This window comes from Aquarana catesbeiana, unplaced genomic scaffold (assembly GCF_042186555.1).
Source record: "Aquarana catesbeiana isolate 2022-GZ unplaced genomic scaffold, ASM4218655v1 unanchor46, whole genome shotgun sequence".
NCBI lineage: Eukaryota > Metazoa > Chordata > Amphibia > Anura > Ranidae > Aquarana > Aquarana catesbeiana.
Window position 1 is genome coordinate 131,975 of NW_027362702.1, and position 27,304 is coordinate 159,278.

The following is a 27,304-nucleotide window of genomic DNA, read 5'->3' on the forward strand; positions in this document are numbered from 1 at the left end:
CCTCCCTGACAGCAAGTAAGCGCAGGAGTGTTTGGAAGCGCATTGCGTCTATCAAAACAAATTGGGCCGAAAGTTAGCAAAAAGTGTTTGGCGTCAGTTGGTAGCAAGAGGCCACACGGGAGGCAGCGTCTTAGCCCGGCTAGCTCAGTCGGTAGAGCATGAGACTCTTAATCTCAGGGTCGTGGGTTCGAGCCCCACGTTGGGCGTATGGCATCGCAACGTTTTGGCCCAGTCAGTGGCATTCATGCGCACTGCACGGCCCCACCTTTACCATATCGACTGGCTTCTCTTCCATTCCCTCTACAAACGGGGAAATGTTTCGAGCTTATCTTTCTAGTGGTCAATTCGTATGGCAGCAAGTTGACCTTGCGCTGGGGCGTGGTTCTTATCAGCGCCACGTGTGACACGAATTGGATAGAGATAGTGGCACAGGCCCCGGACAGCCTTGCGTTGGTGGTATAGTGGTGAGCATAGCTGCCTTCCAAGCAGTTGACCCGGGTTCGATTCCCGGCCAACGCACTCCTATCCCTTTTTGGCCTTGCAAAGCGGCCCTAAGCAAAGACCCAAGTCATCCAGGTCCTTGAAGAAAGCTCCTAAGATATCCTGGCTTAGCGACAACTGTGGAGACTTTCTTCGGCATTCGAAAAGTCTCTGGCCTTATGCTTTAACTCGCTCAGGAGGTCCAGCATTATCCAGGGCCAAGGTTCAGCCATTTTGACTACTGATTCCCAAAGAGAATCAACTCTGTCACACACAACATTGCTAAGTATCTGGCAACAACGCTAACACCCTTAGCTGGCATCATATTGCACCATTTGCTATTCGGTGACGAAGGCATCGAATAGCAAATGACCCGCTTTGGACTGTGTCTTGCAAGGCAAGGAAAGGGGTGCATTTGGGCAAGGAGGCCTACAGGAAACCTACCCACACACACCGCTATCTGCTTTTTGGCTCACACCACCCACTGGAACCCAAGCTGGGGCTTCTTAGGACTCTGCAATATCGGGCTGACGCGGTAACAACAAAAGGAGTCTACAGACCCTCTCAGGTGTGCTTTGAAAGCTTGTGGCTAGCCAGACTGGGTCTTGGCTAAACATCCACAAGGTCACGAAAACAAACTGGGGAGAAGCAGAACATTTGGAGAAATATAGTCACCCCCGTAAGCCACTGGAGTGTCAGAAAAACTCCGGAGGATCTTTAACAACAATTGCATCGCTGTGTACTTCAAGTCCAGCAATACACTGGGACGGAAGCTTGTACATCGGCACTATCTGCACTGCCCATTTTGAACATCGCTCTAGCTAGCCAAGCGATTTGACAACAATTGTCACCTTTAGCCACGCCGATCTAGGCACCAATAGCTATGCAGGCTTCCTGCCACCAACAATGGGATCATCTAACTTGAACAGGGCGGTTCTACAATTTTCACACCTCCCCCTGTTCTTGGACAATCAACATCGACACATTCACATGGTGATTGTCTTAAGGTGTGACTAGAAGTGCTGCAGTTATCTTCCTGAGCCAAAGAAGTGGCTCGATCAACTATGTAAACCTCTTCAACAAACGGCTAGTACATTTGCAAGGGTCTCCAGTGAACGCTTGTTTGTCTGCTCAGTTGCCGGTCACCTGAAGAGAGCCAAAGGACACGCTTTGTTTTAGCCTTCGGGCCCCACTGAGGTAATGGAGAAAACATGAGCGTCCCTGGGTGGGCTCGAACCACCAACCTTTCGGTTAACAGCCGAACGCGCTAACCGATTGCGCCACAGAGACTGCACGCCGAGGGCCGGCGCACCGGCCGAGGGAGACATGAATAATAAAAACAAAGTTCCTTAAAAGGCTTCCCAATTGCACATTTCTAGAGTGCCTTCTAGAGTGCCTTCTAGTTAAAGGGGGAGAGAGGCAGGGTAAAAGAGGGCATCCTTCGAGCCGGAATCGAACCAGCGACCTAAGGATTACTACGTTGACGCTACAGTCCTCCGCTCTACCAGCTGAGCTATCGAAGGGCCCGCCGGTGGGTCGTAGCCCGTGACTCCTTGCATTCAAAGCCAGCGCTTTGCCCTTTGCGTTAGTCCTTCTGCCTTGAGGGATTGGTCTATGCCGCCTCTGCCTGAAAGGTCAAATGCCTTGGCAGCTGTGATGTGGGAAAGCTCGGCTTCACGTTTTGCACAGCGAGAAAACACAATCGAAGCACCTACCGCGTTTTGTTGGGAGCCCAAAAACCACAGCAGCAACGGTGATGTACCTCCCTGACAGCAAGTAAGCGCAGGAGTGTTTGGAAGCGCATTGCGTCTATCAAAACAAATTGGGCCGAAAGTTAGCAAAAAGTGTTTGGCGTCAGTTGGTAGCAAGAGGCCACACGGGAGGCAGCGTCTTAGCCCGGCTAGCTCAGTCGGTAGAGCATGAGACTCTTAATCTCAGGGTCGTGGGTTCGAGCCCCACGTTGGGCGTATGGCATCGCAACGTTTTGGCCCAGTCAGTGGCATTCATGCGCACTGCACGGCCCCACCTTTACCATATCGACTGGCTTCTCTTCCATTCCCTCTACAAACGGGGAAATGTTTCGAGCTTATCTTTCTAGTGGTCAATTCGTATGGCAGCAAGTTGACCTTGCGCTGGGGCGTGGTTCTTATCAGCGCCACGTGTGACACGAATTGGATAGAGATAGTGGCACAGACCCCGGACAGCCTTGCGTTGGTGGTATAGTGGTGAGCATAGCTGCCTTCCAAGCAGTTGACCCGGGTTCGATTCCCGGCCAACGCACTCCTATCCCTTTTTGGCCTTGCAAAGCGGCCCTAAGCAAAGACCCAAGTCATCCAGGTCCTTGAAGAAAGCTCCTAAGATATCCTGGCTTAGCGACAACTGTGGAGACTTTCTTCGGCATTCGAAAAGTCTCTGGCCTTATGCTTTAACTCGCTCAGGAGGTCCAGCATTATCCAGGGCCAAGGTTCAGCCATTTTGACTACTGATTCCCAAAGAGAATCAACTCTGTCACACACAACATTGCTAAGTATCTGGCAACAACGCTAACACCCTTAGCTGGCATCATATTGCACCATTTGCTATTCGGTGACGAAGGCATCGAATAGCAAATGACCCGCTTTGGACTGTGTCTTGCAAGGCAAGGAAAGGGGTGCATTTGGGCAAGGAGGCCTACAGGAAACCTACCCACACACACCGCTATCTGCTTTTTGGCTCACACCACCCACTGGAACCCAAGCTGGGGCTTCTTAGGACTCTGCAATATCGGGCTGACGCGGTAACAACAAAAAGAGTCTACAGACCCTCTCAGGTGTGCTTTGAAAGCTTGTGGCTAGCCAGACTGGGTCTTGGCTAAACATCCACAAGGTCACGAAAACAAACTGGGGAGAAGCAGAACATTTGGAGAAATATAGTCACCCCCGTAAGCCACTGGAGTGTCAGAAAAACTCCGGAGGATCTTTAACAACAATTGCATCGCTGTGTACTTCAAGTCCAGCAATACACTGGGACGGAAGCTTGTACATCGGCACTATCTGCACTGCCCATTTTGAACATCGCTCTAGCTAGCCAAGCGATTTGACAACAATTGTCACCTTTAGCCACGCCGATCTAGGCACCAATAGCTATGCAGGCTTCCTGCCACCAACAATGGGATCATCTAACTTGAACAGGGCGGTTCTACAATTTTCACACCTCCCCCTGTTCTTGGACAATCAACATCGACACATTCACATGGTGATTGTCTTAAGGTGTGACTAGAAGTGCTGCAGTTATCTTCCTGAGCCAAAGAAGTGGCTCGATCAACTATGTAAACCTCTTCAACAAACGGCTAGTACATTTGCAAGGGTCTCCAGTGAACGCTTGTTTGTCTGCTCAGTTGCCGGTCACCTGAAGAGAGCCAAAGGACACGCTTTGTTTTAGCCTTCGGGCCCCACTGAGGTAATGGAGAAAACATGAGCGTCCCTGGGTGGGCTCGAACCACCAACCTTTCGGTTAACAGCCGAACGCGCTAACCGATTGCGCCACAGAGACTGCACGCCGAGGGCCGGCGCACCGGCCGAGGGAGACATGAATAATAAAAACAAAGTTCCTTAAAAGGCTTCCCAATTGCACATTTCTAGAGTGCCTTCTAGAGTGCCTTCTAGTTAAAGGGGGAGAGAGGCAGGGTAAAAGAGGGCATCCTTCGAGCCGGAATCGAACCAGCGACCTAAGGATTACTACGTTGACGCTACAGTCCTCCGCTCTACCAGCTGAGCTATCAAGGGCCCGCCGGTGGGTCGTAGCCCGTGACTCCTTGCATTCAAAGCCAGCGCTTTGCCCTTTGCGTTAGTCCTTCTGCCTTGAGGGATTGGTCTATGCCGCCTCTGCCTGAAAGGTCAAATGCCTTGGCAGCTGTGATGTGGGAAAGCTCGGCTTCACGTTTTGCACAGCGAGAAAACACAATCGAAGCACCTACCGCGTTTTGTTGGGAGCCCAAAAACCACAGCAGCAACGGTGATGTACCTCCCTGACAGCAAGTAAGCGCAGGAGTGTTTGGAAGCGCATTGCGTCTATCAAAACAAATTGGGCCGAAAGTTAGCAAAAAGTGTTTGGCGTCAGTTGGTAGCAAGAGGCCACACGGGAGGCAGCGTCTTAGCCCGGCTAGCTCAGTCGGTAGAGCATGAGACTCTTAATCTCAGGGTCGTGGGTTCGAGCCCCACGTTGGGCGTATGGCATCGCAACGTTTTGGCCCAGTCAGTGGCATTCATGCGCACTGCACGGCCCCACCTTTACCATATCGACTGGCTTCTCTTCCATTCCCTCTACAAACGGGGAAATGTTTCGAGCTTATCTTTCTAGTGGTCAATTCGTATGGCAGCAAGTTGACCTTGCGCTGGGGCGTGGTTCTTATCAGCGCCACGTGTGACACGAATTGGATAGAGATAGTGGCACAGGCCCCGGACAGCCTTGCGTTGGTGGTATAGTGGTGAGCATAGCTGCCTTCCAAGCAGTTGACCCGGGTTCGATTCCCGGCCAACGCACTCCTATCCCTTTTTGGCCTTGCAAAGCGGCCCTAAGCAAAGACCCAAGTCATCCAGGTCCTTGAAGAAAGCTCCTAAGATATCCTGGCTTAGCGACAACTGTGGAGACTTTCTTCGGCATTCGAAAAGTCTCTGGCCTTATGCTTTAACTCGCTCAGGAGGTCCAGCATTATCCAGGGCCAAGGTTCAGCCATTTTGACTACTGATTCCCAAAGAGAATCAACTCTGTCACACACAACATTGCTAAGTATCTGGCAACAACGCTAACACCCTTAGCTGGCATCATATTGCACCATTTGCTATTCGGTGACGAAGGCATCGAATAGCAAATGACCCGCTTTGGACTGTGTCTTGCAAGGCAAGGAAAGGGGTGCATTTGGGCAAGGAGGCCTACAGGAAACCTACCCACACACACCGCTATCTGCTTTTTGGCTCACACCACCCACTGGAACCCAAGCTGGGGCTTCTTAGGACTCTGCAATATCGGGCTGACGCGGTAACAACAAAAAGAGTCTACAGACCCTCTCAGGTGTGCTTTGAAAGCTTGTGGCTAGCCAGACTGGGTCTTGGCTAAACATCCACAAGGTCACGAAAACAAACTGGGGAGAAGCAGAACATTTGGAGAAATATAGTCACCCCCGTAAGCCACTGGAGTGTCAGAAAAACTCCGGAGGATCTTTAACAACAATTGCATCGCTGTGTACTTCAAGTCCAGCAATACACTGGGACGGAAGCTTGTACATCGGCACTATCTGCACTGCCCATTTTGAACATCGCTCTAGCTAGCCAAGCGATTTGACAACAATTGTCACCTTTAGCCACGCCGATCTAGGCACCAATAGCTATGCAGGCTTCCTGCCACCAACAATGGGATCATCTAACTTGAACAGGGCGGTTCTACAATTTTCACACCTCCCCCTGTTCTTGGACAATCAACATCGACACATTCACATGGTGATTGTCTTAAGGTGTGACTAGAAGTGCTGCAGTTATCTTCCTGAGCCAAAGAAGTGGCTCGATCAACTATGTAAACCTCTTCAACAAACGGCTAGTACATTTGCAAGGGTCTCCAGTGAACGCTTGTTTGTCTGCTCAGTTGCCGGTCACCTGAAGAGAGCCAAAGGACACGCTTTGTTTTAGCCTTCGGGCCCCACTGAGGTAATGGAGAAAACATGAGCGTCCCTGGGTGGGCTCGAACCACCAACCTTTCGGTTAACAGCCGAACGCGCTAACCGATTGCGCCACAGAGACTGCACGCCGAGGGCCGGCGCACCGGCCGATGGAGACATGAATAATAAAAACAAAGTTCCTTAAAAGGCTTCCCAATTGCACATTTCTAGAGTGCCTTCTAGAGTGCCTTCTAGTTAAAGGGGGAGAGAGGCAGGGTAAAAGAGGGCATCCTTCGAGCCGGAATCGAACCAGCGACCTAAGGATTACTACGTTGACGCTACAGTCCTCCGCTCTACCAGCTGAGCTATCGAAGGGCCCGCCGGTGGGTCGTAGCCCGTGACTCCTTGCATTCAAAGCCAGCGCTTTGCCCTTTGCGTTAGTCCTTCTGCCTTGAGGGATTGGTCTATGCCGCCTCTGCCTGAAAGGTCAAATGCCTTGGCAGCTGTGATGTGGGAAAGCTCGGCTTCACGTTTTGCACAGCGAGAAAACACAATCGAAGCACCTACCGCGTTTTGTTGGGAGCCCAAAAACCACAGCAGCAACGGTGATGTACCTCCCTGACAGCAAGTAAGCGCAGGAGTGTTTGGAAGCGCATTGCGTCTATCAAAACAAATTGGGCCGAAAGTTAGCAAAAAGTGTTTGGCGTCAGTTGGTAGCAAGAGGCCACACGGGAGGCAGCGTCTTAGCCCGGCTAGCTCAGTCGGTAGAGCATGAGACTCTTAATCTCAGGGTCGTGGGTTCGAGCCCCACGTTGGGCGTATGGCATCGCAACGTTTTGGCCCAGTCAGTGGCATTCATGCGCACTGCACGGCCCCACCTTTACCATATCGACTGGCTTCTCTTCCATTCCCTCTACAAACGGGGAAATGTTTCGAGCTTATCTTTCTAGTGGTCAATTCGTATGGCAGCAAGTTGACCTTGCGCTGGGGCGTGGTTCTTATCAGCGCCACGTGTGACACGAATTGGATAGAGATAGTGGCACAGACCCCGGACAGCCTTGCGTTGGTGGTATAGTGGTGAGCATAGCTGCCTTCCAAGCAGTTGACCCGGGTTCGATTCCCGGCCAACGCACTCCTATCCCTTTTTGGCCTTGCAAAGCGGCCCTAAGCAAAGACCCAAGTCATCCAGGTCCTTGAAGAAAGCTCCTAAGATATCCTGGCTTAGCGACAACTGTGGAGACTTTCTTCGGCATTCGAAAAGTCTCTGGCCTTATGCTTTAACTCGCTCAGGAGGTCCAGCATTATCCAGGGCCAAGGTTCAGCCATTTTGACTACTGATTCCCAAAGAGAATCAACTCTGTCACACACAACATTGCTAAGTATCTGGCAACAACGCTAACACCCTTAGCTGGCATCATATTGCACCATTTGCTATTCGGTGACGAAGGCATCGAATAGCAAATGACCCGCTTTGGACTGTGTCTTGCAAGGCAAGGAAAGGGGTGCATTTGGGCAAGGAGGCCTACAGGAAACCTACCCACACACACCGCTATCTGCTTTTTGGCTCACACCACCCACTGGAACCCAAGCTGGGGCTTCTTAGGACTCTGCAATATCGGGCTGACGCGGTAACAACAAAAAGAGTCTACAGACCCTCTCAGGTGTGCTTTGAAAGCTTGTGGCTAGCCAGACTGGGTCTTGGCTAAACATCCACAAGGTCACGAAAACAAACTGGGGAGAAGCAGAACATTTGGAGAAATATAGTCACCCCCGTAAGCCACTGGAGTGTCAGAAAAACTCCGGAGGATCTTTAACAACAATTGCATCGCTGTGTACTTCAAGTCCAGCAATACACTGGGACGGAAGCTTGTACATCGGCACTATCTGCACTGCCCATTTTGAACATCGCTCTAGCTAGCCAAGCGATTTGACAACAATTGTCACCTTTAGCCACGCCGATCTAGGCACCAATAGCTATGCAGGCTTCCTGCCACCAACAATGGGATCATCTAACTTGAACAGGGCGGTTCTACAATTTTCACACCTCCCCCTGTTCTTGGACAATCAACATCGACACATTCACATGGTGATTGTCTTAAGGTGTGACTAGAAGTGCTGCAGTTATCTTCCTGAGCCAAAGAAGTGGCTCGATCAACTATGTAAACCTCTTCAACAAACGGCTAGTACATTTGCAAGGGTCTCCAGTGAACGCTTGTTTGTCTGCTCAGTTGCCGGTCACCTGAAGAGAGCCAAAGGACACGCTTTGTTTTAGCCTTCGGGCCCCACTGAGGTAATGGAGAAAACATGAGCGTCCCTGGGTGGGCTCGAACCACCAACCTTTCGGTTAACAGCCGAACGCGCTAACCGATTGCGCCACAGAGACTGCACGCCGAGGGCCGGCGCACCGGCCGATGGAGACATGAATAATAAAAACAAAGTTCCTTAAAAGGCTTCCCAATTGCACATTTCTAGAGTGCCTTCTAGAGTGCCTTCTAGTTAAAGGGGGAGAGAGGCAGGGTAAAAGAGGGCATCCTTCGAGCCGGAATCGAACCAGCGACCTAAGGATTACTACGTTGACGCTACAGTCCTCCGCTCTACCAGCTGAGCTATCGAAGGGCCCGCCGGTGGGTCGTAGCCCGTGACTCCTTGCATTCAAAGCCAGCGCTTTGCCCTTTGCGTTAGTCCTTCTGCCTTGAGGGATTGGTCTATGCCGCCTCTGCCTGAAAGGTCAAATGCCTTGGCAGCTGTGATGTGGGAAAGCTCGGCTTCACGTTTTGCACAGCGAGAAAACACAATCGAAGCACCTACCGCGTTTTGTTGGGAGCCCAAAAACCACAGCAGCAACGGTGATGTACCTCCCTGACAGCAAGTAAGCGCAGGAGTGTTTGGAAGCGCATTGCGTCTATCAAAACAAATTGGGCCGAAAGTTAGCAAAAAGTGTTTGGCGTCAGTTGGTAGCAAGAGGCCACACGGGAGGCAGCGTCTTAGCCCGGCTAGCTCAGTCGGTAGAGCATGAGACTCTTAATCTCAGGGTCGTGGGTTCGAGCCCCACGTTGGGCGTATGGCATCGCAACGTTTTGGCCCAGTCAGTGGCATTCATGCGCACTGCACGGCCCCACCTTTACCATATCGACTGGCTTCTCTTCCATTCCCTCTACAAACGGGGAAATGTTTCGAGCTTATCTTTCTAGTGGTCAATTCGTATGGCAGCAAGTTGACCTTGCGCTGGGGCGTGGTTCTTATCAGCGCCACGTGTGACACGAATTGGATAGAGATAGTGGCACAGACCCCGGACAGCCTTGCGTTGGTGGTATAGTGGTGAGCATAGCTGCCTTCCAAGCAGTTGACCCGGGTTCGATTCCCGGCCAACGCACTCCTATCCCTTTTTGGCCTTGCAAAGCGGCCCTAAGCAAAGACCCAAGTCATCCAGGTCCTTGAAGAAAGCTCCTAAGATATCCTGGCTTAGCGACAACTGTGGAGACTTTCTTCGGCATTCGAAAAGTCTCTGGCCTTATGCTTTAACTCGCTCAGGAGGTCCAGCATTATCCAGGGCCAAGGTTCAGCCATTTTGACTACTGATTCCCAAAGAGAATCAACTCTGTCACACACAACATTGCTAAGTATCTGGCAACAACGCTAACACCCTTAGCTGGCATCATATTGCACCATTTGCTATTCGGTGACGAAGGCATCGAATAGCAAATGACCCGCTTTGGACTGTGTCTTGCAAGGCAAGGAAAGGGGTGCATTTGGGCAAGGAGGCCTACAGGAAACCTACCCACACACACCGCTATCTGCTTTTTGGCTCACACCACCCACTGGAACCCAAGCTGGGGCTTCTTAGGACTCTGCAATATCGGGCTGACGCGGTAACAACAAAAAGAGTCTACAGACCCTCTCAGGTGTGCTTTGAAAGCTTGTGGCTAGCCAGACTGGGTCTTGGCTAAACATCCACAAGGTCACGAAAACAAACTGGGGAGAAGCAGAACATTTGGAGAAATATAGTCACCCCCGTAAGCCACTGGAGTGTCAGAAAAACTCCGGAGGATCTTTAACAACAATTGCATCGCTGTGTACTTCAAGTCCAGCAATACACTGGGACGGAAGCTTGTACATCGGCACTATCTGCACTGCCCATTTTGAACATCGCTCTAGCTAGCCAAGCGATTTGACAACAATTGTCACCTTTAGCCACGCCGATCTAGGCACCAATAGCTATGCAGGCTTCCTGCCACCAACAATGGGATCATCTAACTTGAACAGGGCGGTTCTACAATTTTCACACCTCCCCCTGTTCTTGGACAATCAACATCGACACATTCACATGGTGATTGTCTTAAGGTGTGACTAGAAGTGCTGCAGTTATCTTCCTGAGCCAAAGAAGTGGCTCGATCAACTATGTAAACCTCTTCAACAAACGGCTAGTACATTTGCAAGGGTCTCCAGTGAACGCTTGTTTGTCTGCTCAGTTGCCGGTCACCTGAAGAGAGCCAAAGGACACGCTTTGTTTTAGCCTTCGGGCCCCACTGAGGTAATGGAGAAAACATGAGCGTCCCTGGGTGGGCTCGAACCACCAACCTTTCGGTTAACAGCCGAACGCGCTAACCGATTGCGCCACAGAGACTGCACGCCGAGGGCCGGCGCACCGGCCGAGGGAGACATGAATAATAAAAACAAAGTTCCTTAAAAGGCTTCCCAATTGCACATTTCTAGAGTGCCTTCTAGAGTGCCTTCTAGTTAAAGGGGGAGAGAGGCAGGGTGAAAGAGGGCATCCTTCGAGCCGGAATCGAACCAGCGACCTAAGGATTACTACGTTGACGCTACAGTCCTCCGCTCTACCAGCTGAGCTATCGAAGGGCCCGCCGGTGGGTCGTAGCCCGTGACTCCTTGCATTCAAAGCCAGCGCTTTGCCCTTTGCGTTAGTCCTTCTGCCTTGAGGGATTGGTCTATGCCGCCTCTGCCTGAAAGGTCAAATGCCTTGGCAGCTGTGATGTGGGAAAGCTCGGCTTCACGTTTTGCACAGCGAGAAAACACAATCGAAGCACCTACCGCGTTTTGTTGGGAGCCCAAAAACCACAGCAGCAACGGTGATGTACCTCCCTGACAGCAAGTAAGCGCAGGAGTGTTTGGAAGCGCATTGCGTCTATCAAAACAAATTGGGCCGAAAGTTAGCAAAAAGTGTTTGGCGTCAGTTGGTAGCAAGAGGCCACACGGGAGGCAGCGTCTTAGCCCGGCTAGCTCAGTCGGTAGAGCATGAGACTCTTAATCTCAGGGTCGTGGGTTCGAGCCCCACGTTGGGCGTATGGCATCGCAACGTTTTGGCCCAGTCAGTGGCATTCATGCGCACTGCACGGCCCCACCTTTACCATATCGACTGGCTTCTCTTCCATTCCCTCTACAAACGGGGAAATGTTTCGAGCTTATCTTTCTAGTGGTCAATTCGTATGGCAGCAAGTTGACCTTGCGCTGGGGCGTGGTTCTTATCAGCGCCACGTGTGACACGAATTGGATAGAGATAGTGGCACAGACCCCGGACAGCCTTGCGTTGGTGGTATAGTGGTGAGCATAGCTGCCTTCCAAGCAGTTGACCCGGGTTCGATTCCCGGCCAACGCACTCCTATCCCTTTTTGGCCTTGCAAAGCGGCCCTAAGCAAAGACCCAAGTCATCCAGGTCCTTGAAGAAAGCTCCTAAGATATCCTGGCTTAGCGACAACTGTGGAGACTTTCTTCGGCATTCGAAAAGTCTCTGGCCTTATGCTTTAACTCGCTCAGGAGGTCCAGCATTATCCAGGGCCAAGGTTCAGCCATTTTGACTACTGATTCCCAAAGAGAATCAACTCTGTCACACACAACATTGCTAAGTATCTGGCAACAACGCTAACACCCTTAGCTGGCATCATATTGCACCATTTGCTATTCGGTGACGAAGGCATCGAATAGCAAATGACCCGCTTTGGACTGTGTCTTGCAAGGCAAGGAAAGGGGTGCATTTGGGCAAGGAGGCCTACAGGAAACCTACCCACACACACCGCTATCTGCTTTTTGGCTCACACCACCCACTGGAACCCAAGCTGGGGCTTCTTAGGACTCTGCAATATCGGGCTGATGCGGTAACAACAAAAAGAGTCTACAGACCCTCTCAGGTGTGCTTTGAAAGCTTGTGGCTAGCCAGACTGGGTCTTGGCTAAACATCCACAAGGTCACGAAAACAAACTGGGGAGAAGCAGAACATTTGGAGAAATATAGTCACCCCCGTAAGCCACTGGAGTGTCAGAAAAACTCCGGAGGATCTTTAACAACAATTGCATCGCTGTGTACTTCAAGTCCAGCAATACACTGGGACGGAAGCTTGTACATCGGCACTATCTGCACTGCCCATTTTGAACATCGCTCTAGCTAGCCAAGCGATTTGACAACAATTGTCACCTTTAGCCACGCCGATCTAGGCACCAATAGCTATGCAGGCTTCCTGCCACCAACAATGGGATCATCTAACTTGAACAGGGCGGTTCTACAATTTTCACACCTCCCCCTGTTCTTGGACAATCAACATCGACACATTCACATGGTGATTGTCTTAAGGTGTGACTAGAAGTGCTGCAGTTATCTTCCTGAGCCAAAGAAGTGGCTCGATCAACTATGTAAACCTCTTCAACAAACGGCTAGTACATTTGCAAGGGTCTCCAGTGAACGCTTGTTTGTCTGCTCAGTTGCCGGTCACCTGAAGAGAGCCAAAGGACACGCTTTGTTTTAGCCTTCGGGCCCCACTGAGGTAATGGAGAAAACATGAGCGTCCCTGGGTGGGCTCGAACCACCAACCTTTCGGTTAACAGCCGAACGCGCTAACCGATTGCGCCACAGAGACTGCACGCCGAGGGCCGGCGCACCGGCCGAGGGAGACATGAATAATAAAAACAAAGTTCCTTAAAAGGCTTCCCAATTGCACATTTCTAGAGTGCCTTCTAGAGTGCCTTCTAGTTAAAGGGGGAGAGAGGCAGGGTGAAAGAGGGCATCCTTCGAGCCGGAATCGAACCAGCGACCTAAGGATTACTACGTTGACGCTACAGTCCTCCGCTCTACCAGCTGAGCTATCGAAGGGCCCGCCGGTGGGTCGTAGCCCGTGACTCCTTGCATTCAAAGCCAGCGCTTTGCCCTTTGCGTTAGTCCTTCTGCCTTGAGGGATTGGTCTATGCCGCCTCTGCCTGAAAGGTCAAATGCCTTGGCAGCTGTGATGTGGGAAAGCTCGGCTTCACGTTTTGCACAGCGAGAAAACACAATCGAAGCACCTACCGCGTTTTGTTGGGAGCCCAAAAACCACAGCAGCAACGGTGATGTACCTCCCTGACAGCAAGTAAGCGCAGGAGTGTTTGGAAGCGCATTGCGTCTATCAAAACAAATTGGGCCGAAAGTTAGCAAAAAGTGTTTGGCGTCAGTTGGTAGCAAGAGGCCACACGGGAGGCAGCGTCTTAGCCCGGCTAGCTCAGTCGGTAGAGCATGAGACTCTTAATCTCAGGGTCGTGGGTTCGAGCCCCACGTTGGGCGTATGGCATCGCAACGTTTTGGCCCAGTCAGTGGCATTCATGCGCACTGCACGGCCCCACCTTTACCATATCGACTGGCTTCTCTTCCATTCCCTCTACAAACGGGGAAATGTTTCGAGCTTATCTTTCTAGTGGTCAATTCGTATGGCAGCAAGTTGACCTTGCGCTGGGGCGTGGTTCTTATCAGCGCCACGTGTGACACGAATTGGATAGAGATAGTGGCACAGGCCCCGGACAGCCTTGCGTTGGTGGTATAGTGGTGAGCATAGCTGCCTTCCAAGCAGTTGACCCGGGTTCGATTCCCGGCCAACGCACTCCTATCCCTTTTTGGCCTTGCAAAGCGGCCCTAAGCAAAGACCCAAGTCATCCAGGTCCTTGAAGAAAGCTCCTAAGATATCCTGGCTTAGCGACAACTGTGGAGACTTTCTTCGGCATTCGAAAAGTCTCTGGCCTTATGCTTTAACTCGCTCAGGAGGTCCAGCATTATCCAGGGCCAAGGTTCAGCCATTTTGACTACTGATTCCCAAAGAGAATCAACTCTGTCACACACAACATTGCTAAGTATCTGGCAACAACGCTAACACCCTTAGCTGGCATCATATTGCACCATTTGCTATTCGGTGACGAAGGCATCGAATAGCAAATGACCCGCTTTGGACTGTGTCTTGCAAGGCAAGGAAAGGGGTGCATTTGGGCAAGGAGGCCTACAGGAAACCTACCCACACACACCGCTATCTGCTTTTTGGCTCACACCACCCACTGGAACCCAAGCTGGGGCTTCTTAGGACTCTGCAATATCGGGCTGACGCGGTAACAACAAAAAGAGTCTACAGACCCTCTCAGGTGTGCTTTGAAAGCTTGTGGCTAGCCAGACTGGGTCTTGGCTAAACATCCACAAGGTCACGAAAACAAACTGGGGAGAAGCAGAACATTTGGAGAAATATAGTCACCCCCGTAAGCCACTGGAGTGTCAGAAAAACTCCGGAGGATCTTTAACAACAATTGCATCGCTGTGTACTTCAAGTCCAGCAATACACTGGGACGGAAGCTTGTACATCGGCACTATCTGCACTGCCCATTTTGAACATCGCTCTAGCTAGCCAAGCGATTTGACAACAATTGTCACCTTTAGCCACGCCGATCTAGGCACCAATAGCTATGCAGGCTTCCTGCCACCAACAATGGGATCATCTAACTTGAACAGGGCGGTTCTACAATTTTCACACCTCCCCCTGTTCTTGGACAATCAACATCGACACATTCACATGGTGATTGTCTTAAGGTGTGACTAGAAGTGCTGCAGTTATCTTCCTGAGCCAAAGAAGTGGCTCGATCAACTATGTAAACCTCTTCAACAAACGGTTAGTACATTTGCAAGGGTCTCCAGTGAACGCTTGTTTGTCTGCTCAGTTGCCGGTCACCTGAAGAGAGCCAAAGGACACGCTTTGTTTTAGCCTTCGGGCCCCACTGAGGTAATGGAGAAAACATGAGCGTCCCTGGGTGGGCTCGAACCACCAACCTTTCGGTTAACAGCCGAACGCGCTAACCGATTGCGCCACAGAGACTGCACGCCGAGGGCCGGCGCACCGGCCGAGGGAGACATGAATAATAAAAACAAAGTTCCTTAAAAGGCTTCCCAATTGCACATTTCTAGAGTGCCTTCTAGAGTGCCTTCTAGTTAAAGGGGGAGAGAGGCAGGGTAAAAGAGGGCATCCTTCGAGCCGGAATCGAACCAGCGACCTAAGGATTACTACGTTGACGCTACAGTCCTCCGCTCTACCAGCTGAGCTATCGAAGGGCCCGCCGGTGGGTCGTAGCCCGTGACTCCTTGCATTCAAAGCCAGCGCTTTGCCCTTTGCGTTAGTCCTTCTGCCTTGAGGGATTGGTCTATGCCGCCTCTGCCTGAAAGGTCAAATGCCTTGGCAGCTGTGATGTGGGAAAGCTCGGCTTCACGTTTTGCACAGCGAGAAAACACAATCGAAGCACCTACCGCGTTTTGTTGGGAGCCCAAAAACCACAGCAGCAACGGTGATGTACCTCCCTGACAGCAAGTAAGCGCAGGAGTGTTTGGAAGCGCATTGCGTCTATCAAAACAAATTGGGCCGAAAGTTAGCAAAAAGTGTTTGGCGTCAGTTGGTAGCAAGAGGCCACACGGGAGGCAGCGTCTTAGCCCGGCTAGCTCAGTCGGTAGAGCATGAGACTCTTAATCTCAGGGTCGTGGGTTCGAGCCCCACGTTGGGCGTATGGCATCGCAACGTTTTGGCCCAGTCAGTGGCATTCATGCGCACTGCACGGCCCCACCTTTACCATATCGACTGGCTTCTCTTCCATTCCCTCTACAAACGGGGAAATGTTTCGAGCTTATCTTTCTAGTGGTCAATTCGTATGGCAGCAAGTTGACCTTGCGCTGGGGCGTGGTTCTTATCAGCGCCACGTGTGACACGAATTGGATAGAGATAGTGGCACAGGCCCCGGACAGCCTTGCGTTGGTGGTATAGTGGTGAGCATAGCTGCCTTCCAAGCAGTTGACCCGGGTTCGATTCCCGGCCAACGCACTCCTATCCCTTTTTGGCCTTGCAAAGCGGCCCTAAGCAAAGACCCAAGTCATCCAGGTCCTTGAAGAAAGCTCCTAAGATATCCTGGCTTAGCGACAACTGTGGAGACTTTCTTCGGCATTCGAAAAGTCTCTGGCCTTATGCTTTAACTCGCTCAGGAGGTCCAGCATTATCCAGGGCCAAGGTTCAGCCATTTTGACTACTGATTCCCAAAGAGAATCAACTCTGTCACACACAACATTGCTAAGTATCTGGCAACAACGCTAACACCCTTAGCTGGCATCATATTGCACCATTTGCTATTCGGTGACGAAGGCATCGAATAGCAAATGACCCGCTTTGGACTGTGTCTTGCAAGGCAAGGAAAGGGGTGCATTTGGGCAAGGAGGCCTACAGGAAACCTACCCACACACACCGCTATCTGCTTTTTGGCTCACACCACCCACTGGAACCCAAGCTGGGGCTTCTTAGGACTCTGCAATATCGGGCTGACGCGGTAACAACAAAAGGAGTCTACAGACCCTCTCAGGTGTGCTTTGAAAGCTTGTGGCTAGCCAGACTGGGTCTTGGCTAAACATCCACAAGGTCACGAAAACAAACTGGGGAGAAGCAGAACATTTGGAGAAATATAGTCACCCCCGTAAGCCACTGGAGTGTCAGAAAAACTCCGGAGGATCTTTAACAACAATTGCATCGCTGTGTACTTCAAGTCCAGCAATACACTGGGACGGAAGCTTGTACATCGGCACTATCTGCACTGCCCATTTTGAACATCGCTCTAGCTAGCCAAGCGATTTGACAACAATTGTCACCTTTAGCCACGCCGATCTAGGCACCAATAGCTATGCAGGCTTCCTGCCACCAACAATGGGATCATCTAACTTGAACAGGGCGGTTCTACAATTTTCACACCTCCCCCTGTTCTTGGACAATCAACATCGACACATTCACATGGTGATTGTCTTAAGGTGTGACTAGAAGTGCTGCAGTTATCTTCCTGAGCCAAAGAAGTGGCTCGATCAACTATGTAAACCTCTTCAACAAACGGCTAGTACATTTGCAAGGGTCTCCAGTGAACGCTTGTTTGTCTGCTCAGTTGCCGGTCACCTGAAGAGAGCCAAAGGACACGCTTTGTTTTAGCCTTCGGGCCCCACTGAGGTAATGGAGAAAACATGAGCGTCCCTGGGTGGGCTCGAACCACCAACCTTTCGGTTAACAGCCGAACGCGCTAACCGATTGCGCCACAGAGACTGCACGCCGAGGGCCGGCGCACCGGCCGAGGGAGACATGAATAATAAAAACAAAGTTCCTTAAAAGGCTTCCCAATTGCACATTTCTAGAGTGCCTTCTAGAGTGCCTTCTAGTTAAAGGGGGAGAGAGGCAGGGTAAAAGAGGGCATCCTTCGAGCCGGAATCGAACCAGCGACCTAAGGATTACTACGTTGACGCTACAGTCCTCCGCTCTACCAGCTGAGCTATCGAAGGGCCCGCCGGTGGGTCGTAGCCCGTGACTCCTTGCATTCAAAGCCAGCGCTTTGCCCTTTGCGTTAGTCCTTCTGCCTTGAGGGATTGGTCTATGCCGCCTCTGCCTGAAAGGTCAAATGCCTTGGCAGCTGTGATGTGGGAAAGCTCGGCTTCACGTTTTGCACAGCGAGAAAACACAATCGAAGCACCTACCGCGTTTTGTTGGGAGCCCAAAAACCACAGCAGCAACGGTGATGTACCTCCCTGACAGCAAGTAAGCGCAGGAGTGTTTGGAAGCGCATTGCGTCTATCAAAACAAATTGGGCCGAAAGTTAGCAAAAAGTGTTTGGCGTCAGTTGGTAGCAAGAGGCCACACGGGAGGCAGCGTCTTAGCCCGGCTAGCTCAGTCGGTAGAGCATGAGACTCTTAATCTCAGGGTCGTGGGTTCGAGCCCCACGTTGGGCGTATGGCATCGCAACGTTTTGGCCCAGTCAGTGGCATTCATGCGCACTGCACGGCCCCACCTTTACCATATCGACTGGCTTCTCTTCCATTCCCTCTACAAACGGGGAAATGTTTCGAGCTTATCTTTCTAGTGGTCAATTCGTATGGCAGCAAGTTGACCTTGCGCTGGGGCGTGGTTCTTATCAGCGCCACGTGTGACACGAATTGGATAGAGATAGTGGCACAGGCCCCGGACAGCCTTGCGTTGGTGGTATAGTGGTGAGCATAGCTGCCTTCCAAGCAGTTGACCCGGGTTCGATTCCCGGCCAACGCACTCCTATCCCTTTTTGGCCTTGCAAAGCGGCCCTAAGCAAAGACCCAAGTCATCCAGGTCCTTGAAGAAAGCTCCTAAGATATCCTGGCTTAGCGACAACTGTGGAGACTTTCTTCGGCATTCGAAAAGTCTCTGGCCTTATGCTTTAACTCGCTCAGGAGGTCCAGCATTATCCAGGGCCAAGGTTCAGCCATTTTGACTACTGATTCCCAAAGAGAATCAACTCTGTCACACACAACATTGCTAAGTATCTGGCAACAACGCTAACACCCTTAGCTGGCATCATATTGCACCATTTGCTATTCGGTGACGAAGGCATCGAATAGCAAATGACCCGCTTTGGACTGTGTCTTGCAAGGCAAGGAAAGGGGTGCATTTGGGCAAGGAGGCCTACAGGAAACCTACCCACACACACCGCTATCTGCTTTTTGGCTCACACCACCCACTGGAACCCAAGCTGGGGCTTCTTAGGACTCTGCAATATCGGGCTGACGCGGTAACAACAAAAGGAGTCTACAGACCCTCTCAGGTGTGCTTTGAAAGCTTGTGGCTAGCCAGACTGGGTCTTGGCTAAACATCCACAAGGTCACGAAAACAAACTGGGGAGAAGCAGAACATTTGGAGAAATATAGTCACCCCCGTAAGCCACTGGAGTGTCAGAAAAACTCCGGAGGATCTTTAACAACAATTGCATCGCTGTGTACTTCAAGTCCAGCAATACACTGGGACGGAAGCTTGTACATCGGCACTATCTGCACTGCCCATTTTGAACATCGCTCTAGCTAGCCAAGCGATTTGACAACAATTGTCACCTTTAGCCACGCCGATCTAGGCACCAATAGCTATGCAGGCTTCCTGCCACCAACAATGGGATCATCTAACTTGAACAGGGCGGTTCTACAATTTTCACACCTCCCCCTGTTCTTGGACAATCAACATCGACACATTCACATGGTGATTGTCTTAAGGTGTGACTAGAAGTGCTGCAGTTATCTTCCTGAGCCAAAGAAGTGGCTCGATCAACTATGTAAACCTCTTCAACAAACGGCTAGTACATTTGCAAGGGTCTCCAGTGAACGCTTGTTTGTCTGCTCAGTTGCCGGTCACCTGAAGAGAGCCAAAGGACACGCTTTGTTTTAGCCTTCGGGCCCCACTGAGGTAATGGAGAAAACATGAGCGTCCCTGGGTGGGCTCGAACCACCAACCTTTCGGTTAACAGCCGAACGCGCTAACCGATTGCGCCACAGAGACTGCACGCCGAGGGCCGGCGCACCGGCCGAGGGAGACATGAATAATAAAAACAAAGTTCCTTAAAAGGCTTCCCAATTGCACATTTCTAGAGTGCCTTCTAGAGTGCCTTCTAGTTAAAGGGGGAGAGAGGCAGGGTAAAAGAGGGCATCCTTCGAGCCGGAATCGAACCAGCGACCTAAGGATTACTACGTTGACGCTACAGTCCTCCGCTCTACCAGCTGAGCTATCGAAGGGCCCGCCGGTGGGTCGTAGCCCGTGACTCCTTGCATTCAAAGCCAGCGCTTTGCCCTTTGCGTTAGTCCTTCTGCCTTGAGGGATTGGTCTATGCCGCCTCTGCCTGAAAGGTCAAATGCCTTGGCAGCTGTGATGTGGGAAAGCTCGGCTTCACGTTTTGCACAGCGAGAAAACACAATCGAAGCACCTACCGCGTTTTGTTGGGAGCCCAAAAACCACAGCAGCAACGGTGATGTACCTCCCTGACAGCAAGTAAGCGCAGGAGTGTTTGGAAGCGCATTGCGTCTATCAAAACAAATTGGGCCGAAAGTTAGCAAAAAGTGTTTGGCGTCAGTTGGTAGCAAGAGGCCACACGGGAGGCAGCGTCTTAGCCCGGCTAGCTCAGTCGGTAGAGCATGAGACTCTTAATCTCAGGGTCGTGGGTTCGAGCCCCACGTTGGGCGTATGGCATCGCAACGTTTTGGCCCAGTCAGTGGCATTCATGCGCACTGCACGGCCCCACCTTTACCATATCGACTGGCTTCTCTTCCATTCCCTCTACAAACGGGGAAATGTTTCGAGCTTATCTTTCTAGTGGTCAATTCGTATGGCAGCAAGTTGACCTTGCGCTGGGGCGTGGTTCTTATCAGCGCCACGTGTGACACGAATTGGATAGAGATAGTGGCACAGGCCCCGGACAGCCTTGCGTTGGTGGTATAGTGGTGAGCATAGCTGCCTTCCAAGCAGTTGACCCGGGTTCGATTCCCGGCCAACGCACTCCTATCCCTTTTTGGCCTTGCAAAGCGGCCCTAAGCAAAGACCCAAGTCATCCAGGTCCTTGAAGAAAGCTCCTAAGATATCCTGGCTTAGCGACAACTGTGGAGACTTTCTTCGGCATTCGAAAAGTCTCTGGCCTTATGCTTTAACTCGCTCAGGAGGTCCAGCATTATCCAGGGCCAAGGTTCAGCCATTTTGACTACTGATTCCCAAAGAGAATCAACTCTGTCACACACAACATTGCTAAGTATCTGGCAACAACGCTAACACCCTTAGCTGGCATCATATTGCACCATTTGCTATTCGGTGACGAAGGCATCGAATAGCAAATGACCCGCTTTGGACTGTGTCTTGCAAGGCAAGGAAAGGGGTGCATTTGGGCAAGGAGGCCTACAGGAAACCTACCCACACACACCGCTATCTGCTTTTTGGCTCACACCACCCACTGGAACCCAAGCTGGGGCTTCTTAGGACTCTGCAATATCGGGCTGACGCGGTAACAACAAAAGGAGTCTACAGACCCTCTCAGGTGTGCTTTGAAAGCTTGTGGCTAGCCAGACTGGGTCTTGGCTAAACATCCACAAGGTCACGAAAACAAACTGGGGAGAAGCAGAACATTTGGAGAAATATAGTCACCCCCGTAAGCCACTGGAGTGTCAGAAAAACTCCGGAGGATCTTTAACAACAATTGCATCGCTGTGTACTTCAAGTCCAGCAATACACTGGGACGGAAGCTTGTACATCGGCACTATCTGCACTGCCCATTTTGAACATCGCTCTAGCTAGCCAAGCGATTTGACAACAATTGTCACCTTTAGCCACGCCGATCTAGGCACCAATAGCTATGCAGGCTTCCTGCCACCAACAATGGGATCATCTAACTTGAACAGGGCGGTTCTACAATTTTCACACCTCCCCCTGTTCTTGGACAATCAACATCGACACATTCACATGGTGATTGTCTTAAGGTGTGACTAGAAGTGCTGCAGTTATCTTCCTGAGCCAAAGAAGTGGCTCGATCAACTATGTAAACCTCTTCAACAAACGGCTAGTACATTTGCAAGGGTCTCCAGTGAACGCTTGTTTGTCTGCTCAGTTGCCGGTCACCTGAAGAGAGCCAAAGGACACGCTTTGTTTTAGCCTTCGGGCCCCACTGAGGTAATGGAGAAAACATGAGCGTCCCTGGGTGGGCTCGAACCACCAACCTTTCGGTTAACAGCCGAACGCGCTAACCGATTGCGCCACAGAGACTGCACGCCGAGGGCCGGCGCACCGGCCGAGGGAGACATGAATAATAAAAACAAAGTTCCTTAAAAGGCTTCCCAATTGCACATTTCTAGAGTGCCTTCTAGAGTGCCTTCTAGTTAAAGGGGGAGAGAGGCAGGGTAAAAGAGGGCATCCTTCGAGCCGGAATCGAACCAGCGACCTAAGGATTACTACGTTGACGCTACAGTCCTCCGCTCTACCAGCTGAGCTATCGAAGGGCCCGCCGGTGGGTCGTAGCCCGTGACTCCTTGCATTCAAAGCCAGCGCTTTGCCCTTTGCGTTAGTCCTTCTGCCTTGAGGGATTGGTCTATGCCGCCTCTGCCTGAAAGGTCAAATGCCTTGGCAGCTGTGATGTGGGAAAGCTCGGCTTCACGTTTTGCACAGCGAGAAAACACAATCGAAGCACCTACCGCGTTTTGTTGGGAGCCCAAAAACCACAGCAGCAACGGTGATGTACCTCCCTGACAGCAAGTAAGCGCAGGAGTGTTTGGAAGCGCATTGCGTCTATCAAAACAAATTGGGCCGAAAGTTAGCAAAAAGTGTTTGGCGTCAGTTGGTAGCAAGAGGCCACACGGGAGGCAGCGTCTTAGCCCGGCTAGCTCAGTCGGTAGAGCATGAGACTCTTAATCTCAGGGTCGTGGGTTCGAGCCCCACGTTGGGCGTATGGCATCGCAACGTTTTGGCCCAGTCAGTGGCATTCATGCGCACTGCACGGCCCCACCTTTACCATATCGACTGGCTTCTCTTCCATTCCCTCTACAAACGGGGAAATGTTTCGAGCTTATCTTTCTAGTGGTCAATTCGTATGGCAGCAAGTTGACCTTGCGCTGGGGCGTGGTTCTTATCAGCGCCACGTGTGACACGAATTGGATAGAGATAGTGGCACAGGCCCCGGACAGCCTTGCGTTGGTGGTATAGTGGTGAGCATAGCTGCCTTCCAAGCAGTTGACCCGGGTTCGATTCCCGGCCAACGCACTCCTATCCCTTTTTGGCCTTGCAAAGCGGCCCTAAGCAAAGACCCAAGTCATCCAGGTCCTTGAAGAAAGCTCCTAAGATATCCTGGCTTAGCGACAACTGTGGAGACTTTCTTCGGCATTCGAAAAGTCTCTGGCCTTATGCTTTAACTCGCTCAGGAGGTCCAGCATTATCCAGGGCCAAGGTTCAGCCATTTTGACTACTGATTCCCAAAGAGAATCAACTCTGTCACACACAACATTGCTAAGTATCTGGCAACAACGCTAACACCCTTAGCTGGCATCATATTGCACCATTTGCTATTCGGTGACGAAGGCATCGAATAGCAAATGACCCGCTTTGGACTGTGTCTTGCAAGGCAAGGAAAGGGGTGCATTTGGGCAAGGAGGCCTACAGGAAACCTACCCACACACACCGCTATCTGCTTTTTGGCTCACACCACCCACTGGAACCCAAGCTGGGGCTTCTTAGGACTCTGCAATATCGGGCTGACGCGGTAACAACAAAAAGAGTCTACAGACCCTCTCAGGTGTGCTTTGAAAGCTTGTGGCTAGCCAGACTGGGTCTTGGCTAAACATCCACAAGGTCACGAAAACAAACTGGGGAGAAGCAGAACATTTGGAGAAATATAGTCACCCCCGTAAGCCACTGGAGTGTCAGAAAAACTCCGGAGGATCTTTAACAACAATTGCATCGCTGTGTACTTCAAGTCCAGCAATACACTGGGACGGAAGCTTGTACATCGGCACTATCTGCACTGCCCATTTTGAACATCGCTCTAGCTAGCCAAGCGATTTGACAACAATTGTCACCTTTAGCCACGCCGATCTAGGCACCAATAGCTATGCAGGCTTCCTGCCACCAACAATGGGATCATCTAACTTGAACAGGGCGGTTCTACAATTTTCACACCTCCCCCTGTTCTTGGACAATCAACATCGACACATTCACATGGTGATTGTCTTAAGGTGTGACTAGAAGTGCTGCAGTTATCTTCCTGAGCCAAAGAAGTGGCTCGATCAACTATGTAAACCTCTTCAACAAACGGCTAGTACATTTGCAAGGGTCTCCAGTGAACGCTTGTTTGTCTGCTCAGTTGCCGGTCACCTGAAGAGAGCCAAAGGACACGCTTTGTTTTAGCCTTCGGGCCCCACTGAGGTAATGGAGAAAACATGAGCGTCCCTGGGTGGGCTCGAACCACCAACCTTTCGGTTAACAGCCGAACGCGCTAACCGATTGCGCCACAGAGACTGCACGCCGAGGGCTGGCGCACCGGCCGATGGAGACATGAATAATAAAAACAAAGTTCCTTAAAAGGCTTCCCAATTGCACATTTCTAGAGTGCCTTCTAGAGTGCCTTCTAGTTAAAGGGGGAGAGAGGCAGGGTAAAAGAGGGCATCCTTCGAGCCGGAATCGAACCAGCGACCTAAGGATTACTACGTTGACGCTACAGTCCTCCGCTCTACCAGCTGAGCTATCGAAGGGCCCGCCGGTGGGTCGTAGCCCGTGACTCCTTGCATTCAAAGCCAGCGCTTTGCCCTTTGCGTTAGTCCTTCTGCCTTGAGGGATTGGTCTATGCCGCCTCTGCCTGAAAGGTCAAATGCCTTGGCAGCTGTGATGTGGGAAAGCTCGGCTTCACGTTTTGCACAGCGAGAAAACACAATCGAAGCACCTACCGCGTTTTGTTGGGAGCCCAAAAACCACAGCAGCAACGGTGATGTACCTCCCTGACAGCAAGTAAGCGCAGGAGTGTTTGGAAGCGCATTGCGTCTATCAAAACAAATTGGGCCGAAAGTTAGCAAAAAGTGTTTGGCGTCAGTTGGTAGCAAGAGGCCACACGGGAGGCAGCGTCTTAGCCCGGCTAGCTCAGTCGGTAGAGCATGAGACTCTTAATCTCAGGGTCGTGGGTTCGAGCCCCACGTTGGGCGTATGGCATCGCAACGTTTTGGCCCAGTCAGTGGCATTCATGCGCACTGCACGGCCCCACCTTTACCATATCGACTGGCTTCTCTTCCATTCCCTCTACAAACGGGGAAATGTTTCGAGCTTATCTTTCTAGTGGTCAATTCGTATGGCAGCAAGTTGACCTTGCGCTGGGGCGTGGTTCTTATCAGCGCCACGTGTGACACGAATTGGATAGAGATAGTGGCACAGACCCCGGACAGCCTTGCGTTGGTGGTATAGTGGTGAGCATAGCTGCCTTCCAAGCAGTTGACCCGGGTTCGATTCCCGGCCAACGCACTCCTATCCCTTTTTGGCCTTGCAAAGCGGCCCTAAGCAAAGACCCAAGTCATCCAGGTCCTTGAAGAAAGCTCCTAAGATATCCTGGCTTAGCGACAACTGTGGAGACTTTCTTCGGCATTCGAAAAGTCTCTGGCCTTATGCTTTAACTCGCTCAGGAGGTCCAGCATTATCCAGGGCCAAGGTTCAGCCATTTTGACTACTGATTCCCAAAGAGAATCAACTCTGTCACACACAACATTGCTAAGTATCTGGCAACAACGCTAACACCCTTAGCTGGCATCATATTGCACCATTTGCTATTCGGTGACGAAGGCATCGAATAGCAAATGACCCGCTTTGGACTGTGTCTTGCAAGGCAAGGAAAGGGGTGCATTTGGGCAAGGAGGCCTACAGGAAACCTACCCACACACACCGCTATCTGCTTTTTGGCTCACACCACCCACTGGAACCCAAGCTGGGGCTTCTTAGGACTCTGCAATATCGGGCTGACGCGGTAACAACAAAAAGAGTCTACAGACCCTCTCAGGTGTGCTTTGAAAGCTTGTGGCTAGCCAGACTGGGTCTTGGCTAAACATCCACAAGGTCACGAAAACAAACTGGGGAGAAGCAGAACATTTGGAGAAATATAGTCACCCCCGTAAGCCACTGGAGTGTCAGAAAAACTCCGGAGGATCTTTAACAACAATTGCATCGCTGTGTACTTCAAGTCCAGCAATACACTGGGACGGAAGCTTGTACATCGGCACTATCTGCACTGCCCATTTTGAACATCGCTCTAGCTAGCCAAGCGATTTGACAACAATTGTCACCTTTAGCCACGCCGATCTAGGCACCAATAGCTATGCAGGCTTCCTGCCACCAACAATGGGATCATCTAACTTGAACAGGGCGGTTCTACAATTTTCACACCTCCCCCTGTTCTTGGACAATCAACATCGACACATTCACATGGTGATTGTCTTAAGGTGTGACTAGAAGTGCTGCAGTTATCTTCCTGAGCCAAAGAAGTGGCTCGATCAACTATGTAAACCTCTTCAACAAACGGCTAGTACATTTGCAAGGGTCTCCAGTGAACGCTTGTTTGTCTGCTCAGTTGCCGGTCACCTGAAGAGAGCCAAAGGACACGCTTTGTTTTAGCCTTCGGGCACCACTGAGGTAATGGAGAAAACATGAGCGTCCCTGGGTGGGCTCGAACCACCAACCTTTCGGTTAACAGCCGAACGCGCTAACCGATTGCGCCACAGAGACTGCACGCCGAGGGCCGGCGCACCGGCCGAGGGAGACATGAATAATAAAAACAAAGTTCCTTAAAAGGCTTCCCAATTGCACATTTCTAGAGTGCCTTCTAGAGTGCCTTCTAGTTAAAGGGGGAGAGAGGCAGGGTAAAAGAGGGCATCCTTCGAGCCGGAATCGAACCAGCGACCTAAGGATTACTACGTTGACGCTACAGTCCTCCGCTCTACCAGCTGAGCTATCGAAGGGCCCGCCGGTGGGTCGTAGCCCGTGACTCCTTGCATTCAAAGCCAGCGCTTTGCCCTTTGCGTTAGTCCTTCTGCCTTGAGGGATTGGTCTATGCCGCCTCTGCCTGAAAGGTCAAATGCCTTGGCAGCTGTGATGTGGGAAAGCTCGGCTTCACGTTTTGCACAGCGAGAAAACACAATCGAAGCACCTACCGCGTTTTGTTGGGAGCCCAAAAACCACAGCAGCAACGGTGATGTACCTCCCTGACAGCAAGTAAGCGCAGGAGTGTTTGGAAGCGCATTGCGTCTATCAAAACAAATTGGGCCGAAAGTTAGCAAAAAGTGTTTGGCGTCAGTTGGTAGCAAGAGGCCACACGGGAGGCAGCGTCTTAGCCCGGCTAGCTCAGTCGGTAGAGCATGAGACTCTTAATCTCAGGGTCGTGGGTTCGAGCCCCACGTTGGGCGTATGGCATCGCAACGTTTTGGCCCAGTCAGTGGCATTCATGCGCACTGCACGGCCCCACCTTTACCATATCGACTGGCTTCTCTTCCATTCCCTCTACAAACGGGGAAATGTTTCGAGCTTATCTTTCTAGTGGTCAATTCGTATGGCAGCAAGTTGACCTTGCGCTGGGGCGTGGTTCTTATCAGCGCCACGTGTGACACGAATTG

The 27,304-nt window shown here is 51.3% G+C and overlaps 48 non-coding genes across 48 annotated transcripts; 25 read left to right on the plus strand and 23 right to left on the minus strand.

Annotated features, from left to right (window-relative positions):
* The first annotated feature begins 133 nt into the window (after positions 1–133).
* Positions 134–206, plus strand: TRNAK-CUU (transfer RNA lysine (anticodon CUU)). Its single transcript has one exon. It is a non-coding gene; the product is annotated as a tRNA-Lys (tRNA).
* Positions 207–447: 241 nt separating this feature from the next.
* TRNAG-UCC (transfer RNA glycine (anticodon UCC)) lies at positions 448–519 on the plus strand. Its single transcript has one exon. It is a non-coding gene; the product is annotated as a tRNA-Gly (tRNA).
* A 1,177-nt stretch (positions 520–1,696) lies between these two features.
* TRNAN-GUU (transfer RNA asparagine (anticodon GUU)) lies at positions 1,697–1,770 on the minus strand. The gene has a single exon. It is a non-coding gene; the product is annotated as a tRNA-Asn (tRNA).
* Positions 1,771–1,917: 147 nt separating this feature from the next.
* Positions 1,918–2,003, minus strand: TRNAY-GUA (transfer RNA tyrosine (anticodon GUA)). The gene is given in 2 exon segments: positions 1,918–1,953; positions 1,967–2,003. It is a non-coding gene; the product is annotated as a tRNA-Tyr (tRNA).
* A 371-nt stretch (positions 2,004–2,374) lies between these two features.
* TRNAK-CUU (transfer RNA lysine (anticodon CUU)) lies at positions 2,375–2,447 on the plus strand. Its single transcript has one exon. It is a non-coding gene; the product is annotated as a tRNA-Lys (tRNA).
* A 241-nt stretch (positions 2,448–2,688) lies between these two features.
* On the plus strand, positions 2,689–2,760 carry TRNAG-UCC (transfer RNA glycine (anticodon UCC)). Its single transcript has one exon. It is a non-coding gene; the product is annotated as a tRNA-Gly (tRNA).
* A 1,177-nt stretch (positions 2,761–3,937) lies between these two features.
* On the minus strand, positions 3,938–4,011 carry TRNAN-GUU (transfer RNA asparagine (anticodon GUU)). The gene has a single exon. It is a non-coding gene; the product is annotated as a tRNA-Asn (tRNA).
* Positions 4,012–4,614: 603 nt separating this feature from the next.
* On the plus strand, positions 4,615–4,687 carry TRNAK-CUU (transfer RNA lysine (anticodon CUU)). Its single transcript has one exon. It is a non-coding gene; the product is annotated as a tRNA-Lys (tRNA).
* A 241-nt stretch (positions 4,688–4,928) lies between these two features.
* On the plus strand, positions 4,929–5,000 carry TRNAG-UCC (transfer RNA glycine (anticodon UCC)). The gene has a single exon. It is a non-coding gene; the product is annotated as a tRNA-Gly (tRNA).
* A 1,177-nt stretch (positions 5,001–6,177) lies between these two features.
* Positions 6,178–6,251, minus strand: TRNAN-GUU (transfer RNA asparagine (anticodon GUU)). The gene has a single exon. It is a non-coding gene; the product is annotated as a tRNA-Asn (tRNA).
* Positions 6,252–6,398: 147 nt separating this feature from the next.
* TRNAY-GUA (transfer RNA tyrosine (anticodon GUA)) lies at positions 6,399–6,484 on the minus strand. Its single transcript is given in 2 exon segments — positions 6,399–6,434; positions 6,448–6,484. It is a non-coding gene; the product is annotated as a tRNA-Tyr (tRNA).
* A 371-nt stretch (positions 6,485–6,855) lies between these two features.
* TRNAK-CUU (transfer RNA lysine (anticodon CUU)) lies at positions 6,856–6,928 on the plus strand. Its single transcript has one exon. It is a non-coding gene; the product is annotated as a tRNA-Lys (tRNA).
* Positions 6,929–7,169: 241 nt separating this feature from the next.
* Positions 7,170–7,241, plus strand: TRNAG-UCC (transfer RNA glycine (anticodon UCC)). Its single transcript has one exon. It is a non-coding gene; the product is annotated as a tRNA-Gly (tRNA).
* Positions 7,242–8,418: 1,177 nt separating this feature from the next.
* TRNAN-GUU (transfer RNA asparagine (anticodon GUU)) lies at positions 8,419–8,492 on the minus strand. The gene has a single exon. It is a non-coding gene; the product is annotated as a tRNA-Asn (tRNA).
* Positions 8,493–8,639: 147 nt separating this feature from the next.
* On the minus strand, positions 8,640–8,725 carry TRNAY-GUA (transfer RNA tyrosine (anticodon GUA)). Its single transcript is given in 2 exon segments — positions 8,640–8,675; positions 8,689–8,725. It is a non-coding gene; the product is annotated as a tRNA-Tyr (tRNA).
* Positions 8,726–9,096: 371 nt separating this feature from the next.
* Positions 9,097–9,169, plus strand: TRNAK-CUU (transfer RNA lysine (anticodon CUU)). The gene has a single exon. It is a non-coding gene; the product is annotated as a tRNA-Lys (tRNA).
* Positions 9,170–9,410: 241 nt separating this feature from the next.
* TRNAG-UCC (transfer RNA glycine (anticodon UCC)) lies at positions 9,411–9,482 on the plus strand. The gene has a single exon. It is a non-coding gene; the product is annotated as a tRNA-Gly (tRNA).
* A 1,177-nt stretch (positions 9,483–10,659) lies between these two features.
* On the minus strand, positions 10,660–10,733 carry TRNAN-GUU (transfer RNA asparagine (anticodon GUU)). The gene has a single exon. It is a non-coding gene; the product is annotated as a tRNA-Asn (tRNA).
* Positions 10,734–10,880: 147 nt separating this feature from the next.
* TRNAY-GUA (transfer RNA tyrosine (anticodon GUA)) lies at positions 10,881–10,966 on the minus strand. Its single transcript is given in 2 exon segments — positions 10,881–10,916; positions 10,930–10,966. It is a non-coding gene; the product is annotated as a tRNA-Tyr (tRNA).
* A 371-nt stretch (positions 10,967–11,337) lies between these two features.
* On the plus strand, positions 11,338–11,410 carry TRNAK-CUU (transfer RNA lysine (anticodon CUU)). The gene has a single exon. It is a non-coding gene; the product is annotated as a tRNA-Lys (tRNA).
* Positions 11,411–11,651: 241 nt separating this feature from the next.
* Positions 11,652–11,723, plus strand: TRNAG-UCC (transfer RNA glycine (anticodon UCC)). The gene has a single exon. It is a non-coding gene; the product is annotated as a tRNA-Gly (tRNA).
* A 1,177-nt stretch (positions 11,724–12,900) lies between these two features.
* TRNAN-GUU (transfer RNA asparagine (anticodon GUU)) lies at positions 12,901–12,974 on the minus strand. Its single transcript has one exon. It is a non-coding gene; the product is annotated as a tRNA-Asn (tRNA).
* A 147-nt stretch (positions 12,975–13,121) lies between these two features.
* TRNAY-GUA (transfer RNA tyrosine (anticodon GUA)) lies at positions 13,122–13,207 on the minus strand. Its single transcript is given in 2 exon segments — positions 13,122–13,157; positions 13,171–13,207. It is a non-coding gene; the product is annotated as a tRNA-Tyr (tRNA).
* Positions 13,208–13,578: 371 nt separating this feature from the next.
* Positions 13,579–13,651, plus strand: TRNAK-CUU (transfer RNA lysine (anticodon CUU)). The gene has a single exon. It is a non-coding gene; the product is annotated as a tRNA-Lys (tRNA).
* Positions 13,652–13,892: 241 nt separating this feature from the next.
* On the plus strand, positions 13,893–13,964 carry TRNAG-UCC (transfer RNA glycine (anticodon UCC)). The gene has a single exon. It is a non-coding gene; the product is annotated as a tRNA-Gly (tRNA).
* A 1,177-nt stretch (positions 13,965–15,141) lies between these two features.
* On the minus strand, positions 15,142–15,215 carry TRNAN-GUU (transfer RNA asparagine (anticodon GUU)). The gene has a single exon. It is a non-coding gene; the product is annotated as a tRNA-Asn (tRNA).
* A 147-nt stretch (positions 15,216–15,362) lies between these two features.
* Positions 15,363–15,448, minus strand: TRNAY-GUA (transfer RNA tyrosine (anticodon GUA)). The gene is given in 2 exon segments: positions 15,363–15,398; positions 15,412–15,448. It is a non-coding gene; the product is annotated as a tRNA-Tyr (tRNA).
* Positions 15,449–15,819: 371 nt separating this feature from the next.
* Positions 15,820–15,892, plus strand: TRNAK-CUU (transfer RNA lysine (anticodon CUU)). Its single transcript has one exon. It is a non-coding gene; the product is annotated as a tRNA-Lys (tRNA).
* Positions 15,893–16,133: 241 nt separating this feature from the next.
* On the plus strand, positions 16,134–16,205 carry TRNAG-UCC (transfer RNA glycine (anticodon UCC)). The gene has a single exon. It is a non-coding gene; the product is annotated as a tRNA-Gly (tRNA).
* Positions 16,206–17,382: 1,177 nt separating this feature from the next.
* TRNAN-GUU (transfer RNA asparagine (anticodon GUU)) lies at positions 17,383–17,456 on the minus strand. The gene has a single exon. It is a non-coding gene; the product is annotated as a tRNA-Asn (tRNA).
* Positions 17,457–17,603: 147 nt separating this feature from the next.
* Positions 17,604–17,689, minus strand: TRNAY-GUA (transfer RNA tyrosine (anticodon GUA)). Its single transcript is given in 2 exon segments — positions 17,604–17,639; positions 17,653–17,689. It is a non-coding gene; the product is annotated as a tRNA-Tyr (tRNA).
* A 371-nt stretch (positions 17,690–18,060) lies between these two features.
* On the plus strand, positions 18,061–18,133 carry TRNAK-CUU (transfer RNA lysine (anticodon CUU)). The gene has a single exon. It is a non-coding gene; the product is annotated as a tRNA-Lys (tRNA).
* Positions 18,134–18,374: 241 nt separating this feature from the next.
* On the plus strand, positions 18,375–18,446 carry TRNAG-UCC (transfer RNA glycine (anticodon UCC)). Its single transcript has one exon. It is a non-coding gene; the product is annotated as a tRNA-Gly (tRNA).
* A 1,177-nt stretch (positions 18,447–19,623) lies between these two features.
* On the minus strand, positions 19,624–19,697 carry TRNAN-GUU (transfer RNA asparagine (anticodon GUU)). The gene has a single exon. It is a non-coding gene; the product is annotated as a tRNA-Asn (tRNA).
* A 147-nt stretch (positions 19,698–19,844) lies between these two features.
* On the minus strand, positions 19,845–19,930 carry TRNAY-GUA (transfer RNA tyrosine (anticodon GUA)). Its single transcript is given in 2 exon segments — positions 19,845–19,880; positions 19,894–19,930. It is a non-coding gene; the product is annotated as a tRNA-Tyr (tRNA).
* Positions 19,931–20,301: 371 nt separating this feature from the next.
* TRNAK-CUU (transfer RNA lysine (anticodon CUU)) lies at positions 20,302–20,374 on the plus strand. Its single transcript has one exon. It is a non-coding gene; the product is annotated as a tRNA-Lys (tRNA).
* A 241-nt stretch (positions 20,375–20,615) lies between these two features.
* Positions 20,616–20,687, plus strand: TRNAG-UCC (transfer RNA glycine (anticodon UCC)). The gene has a single exon. It is a non-coding gene; the product is annotated as a tRNA-Gly (tRNA).
* Positions 20,688–21,864: 1,177 nt separating this feature from the next.
* Positions 21,865–21,938, minus strand: TRNAN-GUU (transfer RNA asparagine (anticodon GUU)). The gene has a single exon. It is a non-coding gene; the product is annotated as a tRNA-Asn (tRNA).
* Positions 21,939–22,085: 147 nt separating this feature from the next.
* TRNAY-GUA (transfer RNA tyrosine (anticodon GUA)) lies at positions 22,086–22,171 on the minus strand. Its single transcript is given in 2 exon segments — positions 22,086–22,121; positions 22,135–22,171. It is a non-coding gene; the product is annotated as a tRNA-Tyr (tRNA).
* A 371-nt stretch (positions 22,172–22,542) lies between these two features.
* TRNAK-CUU (transfer RNA lysine (anticodon CUU)) lies at positions 22,543–22,615 on the plus strand. The gene has a single exon. It is a non-coding gene; the product is annotated as a tRNA-Lys (tRNA).
* Positions 22,616–22,856: 241 nt separating this feature from the next.
* TRNAG-UCC (transfer RNA glycine (anticodon UCC)) lies at positions 22,857–22,928 on the plus strand. The gene has a single exon. It is a non-coding gene; the product is annotated as a tRNA-Gly (tRNA).
* A 1,177-nt stretch (positions 22,929–24,105) lies between these two features.
* On the minus strand, positions 24,106–24,179 carry TRNAN-GUU (transfer RNA asparagine (anticodon GUU)). The gene has a single exon. It is a non-coding gene; the product is annotated as a tRNA-Asn (tRNA).
* A 147-nt stretch (positions 24,180–24,326) lies between these two features.
* Positions 24,327–24,412, minus strand: TRNAY-GUA (transfer RNA tyrosine (anticodon GUA)). The gene is given in 2 exon segments: positions 24,327–24,362; positions 24,376–24,412. It is a non-coding gene; the product is annotated as a tRNA-Tyr (tRNA).
* A 371-nt stretch (positions 24,413–24,783) lies between these two features.
* On the plus strand, positions 24,784–24,856 carry TRNAK-CUU (transfer RNA lysine (anticodon CUU)). The gene has a single exon. It is a non-coding gene; the product is annotated as a tRNA-Lys (tRNA).
* A 241-nt stretch (positions 24,857–25,097) lies between these two features.
* TRNAG-UCC (transfer RNA glycine (anticodon UCC)) lies at positions 25,098–25,169 on the plus strand. The gene has a single exon. It is a non-coding gene; the product is annotated as a tRNA-Gly (tRNA).
* A 1,177-nt stretch (positions 25,170–26,346) lies between these two features.
* TRNAN-GUU (transfer RNA asparagine (anticodon GUU)) lies at positions 26,347–26,420 on the minus strand. Its single transcript has one exon. It is a non-coding gene; the product is annotated as a tRNA-Asn (tRNA).
* A 147-nt stretch (positions 26,421–26,567) lies between these two features.
* On the minus strand, positions 26,568–26,653 carry TRNAY-GUA (transfer RNA tyrosine (anticodon GUA)). Its single transcript is given in 2 exon segments — positions 26,568–26,603; positions 26,617–26,653. It is a non-coding gene; the product is annotated as a tRNA-Tyr (tRNA).
* Positions 26,654–27,024: 371 nt separating this feature from the next.
* On the plus strand, positions 27,025–27,097 carry TRNAK-CUU (transfer RNA lysine (anticodon CUU)). The gene has a single exon. It is a non-coding gene; the product is annotated as a tRNA-Lys (tRNA).
* The last annotated feature ends 207 nt before the right edge of the window (positions 27,098–27,304 follow it).